Below are 4,100 nucleotides of genomic sequence, written 5' to 3' on the forward strand. Positions count from 1 at the left end.
TTCAAACCAAGTAAAATTATGAGGTTTAGATTTAAGTTTTAATTTCATTTATGGTAAATTTTATGTCATTTCCTTCAGGGTGGTTTGGTACTTTAGCTCAAATTGTCCCTAACAAAGGCTAAGGGTGCTTTCGCTCTCGTATAAGAAGTCAAACCCTACTTAAACTTTAGTCACTTAGAACCTGGTTAATTTTAGATTAGTTTAAGTTAGGTTGATGTAATCTAAAGATGTGTCTCCAAGCAATCTTAGTTAACTTATGTTAGGCTGGTTGTCCAATGGATTATCTTCAAACTCATTTAAATTGGCCAAAGTTTAATAGGATTGACCCCGGTTTACATAGCTTGATTGGGGTCAAACTAGATTTACTTTATTTAGATTTACTTAAGGTAAGTCTAATTAAACCATGTTACAATAACTTGGGAGCAGACCAGATTAAACATCCTAGGTTGAATCAATCTTAAGTTAATTTTGGCTTGAGTAAAGTCCAAGTTAATTTAGACTTAAGTTAGGTTAGAATTAAATCAATTTTTTATTAAACCAGGGAACTTATATCAAGCTTGAAGTTGAGTCTCATGTTAGGCTGGTCAAAGTTTAATCTGAATGTCTTAAAGAAAAGTTGTCTTTGGGTTAGCCTAAGTTAGGTCAGATTATTCCAGTGGGTTGGGTTGATTTTGTGTTAGTCCAAGTTAGGTCGGGTTGAATCGGAGATTGGGTTGACCCGAGTTCTGTCAGGTTGACTCGGTATTTTAGTTGAATTGGTTTAACAATTCTCAGGTCGGGTTGATCTAGTAATTGAGTTAGATTGGTTTAAGTAGAGTTAAGTCAGACTAACCCGATGATTTAGTTGAATTAAATTAACCCAAGTTAGGTCAGGTTGACCGAGAGGCTCAATTTAATTGGTATTTTCGTTGCCCAGACCTGTCGCTGCCGTCGCCGACAATTCCCTCATTTCAATGTCGATTGTTGGTGTCATTATTATTGAGGAGTCATCAATCTATTTATGTATCATATTGCTCTATTATCCAAGTAACTTATTCTTTTCAATCGTATGAAGGATCCTCAGATATTAAGAAACTCAGAAAAAGAAGGAAAAGGGCTAATAAAAATAGAAAATAGTAGAAAAAGGAAATATAGAGATAATTTTCATTGTGGTGAACGTTATAGAGAAAATTATAGAATATCCAATTCTTGAGATTCTCATATAAGGAAAATCATATTAAAAACTTGATAACAAGAGATATAGATATATTACCTATTCTAATTTCTTCATTCTCCTTTAGAAGCAAGCTCCTATAGTTAATTACATCATAGATAGTTAAGACTACCTAAGAAAACTTATGATTTACGTTAACATTCAATCTCTAAGATATTTTAGTGTAAAGATCAAGGAAAGAAAATTCATTCTTTGAGCCAAGGGTAATAAGTTTCTAAGAATCTGATTCTACCCTAGAGGTTTTGTTTGGACATTTTGGTTTTTTTTTTTGTTATTATTTTGTTTATGTTTTATTTATATTGTTTGATTTTTTTTGTTTTGTTGTCGGTGTTTTGTTGTTTTGTTGTCGTTATTTTGTTGTCTTGAGGGTCACCTTTTCCAATTTAGGAAGTTGTCCCTACAAGACAAAGTTAGCACACCTTAGTAACATGCAAAGAAAATCTAAAGCATAATTTGTTTCATGCCTCCAACAAACCTGCATAATAGAGCACGATTAACATGAAATCATGGTTAAATTTGTCAATTTAGTTGGTTAAATAATTTTTAGATGACTTGATCATTATGTTTATGGCTCTATCGTTCCGAGGCCTTAAGGGTATTTAGATCTACTTAGTGTAAAAGGTGTTTGAACCAGGACCGGAAGATTATTGTCTGCAACCATAGATAGCGTCGTCCAAGAAATCTTCATAGATCTAAACACTTGTGTTTATGTTGTATTTAAGTTTTAATGTATTTTAAAATGACTTTTATGTGATTTGCCGATTAGTTTTTATGCATTGTGTTATTTATTTTAGGCTTGATTATCAGTTATTCCTAAAGAAGTTTAATTGAGACCTAATAGATTCGAACTAAAATTTAAGTTCAATGTTGTTAAAAATTAAAGGTTTGGATGATTTAGGTTCAATTATGGTGGAACCTAAGGTTAAAGATAGTTTTAGGTCCTCTTTAGGTAGGACCTAAGGTATGAAATGATTTAGTTTCAATGTCCGTAGAACCTAAAGTTTAAGTTGATCTATGTTAAATGTTTGTAGGAATTAAGATTTAATATTCCTTAGGTTCAATTTGGGTAGAACCTAAGGATTAGAGGTAGTTTTAGGTTTAATTTAGGTAGGACCCATGTTATGAAGTGATTTAGGGTCAATATAAATAGAACCTCAAGTTTAAGATGATTTAGGTTCATTTTAAGTTGATCCTGAGGTTTAGGTTAATTTAGCTTCAATGTAGGTTGATCCTAAGATTCGATTTGAGTTCACTTAGGTTCAATATGGACTGAGCTTGAGAGTTTAGGTTTTAACTTAGGTTCAATGTGCATTGAACCTAAGAGTTTAGGTTTTAACATAGGTTCAATGTGGGTCGAACCTAGAAGTTTTAGTTTTAACTTACGTTCAATATAGATTGAACCTAAGGGTTTAGGAGTTAACTTAGGTTCAATGTTGGTTGAACCTATGGGTTTAAGTTAACTTAGGTTCAATTTAGTTTGAACCTAAGATTTAAGTTTATTTGGGTTTAATGTAGGTTGAACCAAATGGTTTAAGTTGACTTAGGTTCAATGTAGGTTGAACCTACAATTTATGTTAACTTTGGTACAAATTAGATTGAACCTAAGGGTTTAAGTTAAATGAATAAGCTTAATTCAAGTAAGACTTAATGGATGTTTTAAGTGTAATTTAAGCTAGACTTAGTTTTTTAGGGATTATTTAAACCTAATGTAGATAAGGTTTAATTAGATTAATTAGGACTAATGTAGGTTAGACTGATACACCAAAAAATATGCAATTTTATGTATTCATTTTATGCTTAAATTTGGTGATATTGCACTTTAAAGAAGGGTATTTGGAGCAAAAAGAAGTAGAAAGAAAGAACTTTGGAGAAAATATACAGATTTTCAGCATACTAGTGCTAGAGGTGCCATTTTACAGAGAAGGGGTGCTAGAGGTGCTAAAATCCAGAGAGGATCGCGGAACTCCAGTGAACAGGCACCAAAGAAAGATTTAGATGAATTATTAGAGGTTATTAACTATACTTGACATGTTCTAGAAGGCTCCAACTAATTCAAACACCCCATGGAGTGGTTCAATGCATCTAGACACTTGGGGAGGACTCTTAAATGAAGAGATATGTCTCTTGGATGAAGAGCTTTGTCTCTTGGTTTGAAGAGGTGTGTCTCTTGGGACGGAGGGAATTTTTGAATTTCTTTGGAGAAGAGGGGCTGGTGCCACTCTTAAGAGAGGAAGTGAAGTTTTGTGGGGTGTGTGGAGTCTTTGGAGGAGAGTAGGGTTAGGTTTTGGAGAGGATTTTCATCTATAGTTGTAAGAGGAGAGGGAAGATGAGAGATTTCTTCTTCATTACATTTATAAGAGATAATTAAGTGTGATTGTAAAGAGAGAAAGTGCTTAAAAAGAAACTTCAAGGGATTTGTTTGAGGAGGAGTGTGTGATAAGTTGTGTTCTTTCCTTTCTTTATTTTGTAAACTTGTTTTTATATATAAAATCATTGTTTTGTAATATCCTTCTTATGAATTCTGAGTAGTCTTCTTTGTCCTTCTACTTACAATGAGAAATGGTTTTTGTGAAGAATTAATATTATTGTGCAAGGTTTTAAATGTCAATAAATTATGATGATTCATACTCTGATATTTATATAATTTTCAATCTGACAAATTGAAATGATAAAATTTGTTGAGAAATGTAAGATCTGAAAGGGCTATGCTTTCTACAACAATGTAAGAGTCACATTCAATTTCATGGATGAGATTGTAGTTCATGGGGTTGAGTGAAAATAAATAGGGAAATATATTTTGATGGGTGTAGAATTGAAAATTTTAGGGTGACAGACTAAAATCCCCAATTTATTCTAGTTGCTTGGAAACTAAAGAGAGATGTTAGCC

The sequence above is a fragment of the Phalaenopsis equestris genome, unplaced genomic scaffold, assembly GCF_001263595.1.
Source record: "Phalaenopsis equestris unplaced genomic scaffold, ASM126359v1 Scaffold199775, whole genome shotgun sequence".
NCBI lineage: Eukaryota > Viridiplantae > Streptophyta > Magnoliopsida > Asparagales > Orchidaceae > Phalaenopsis > Phalaenopsis equestris.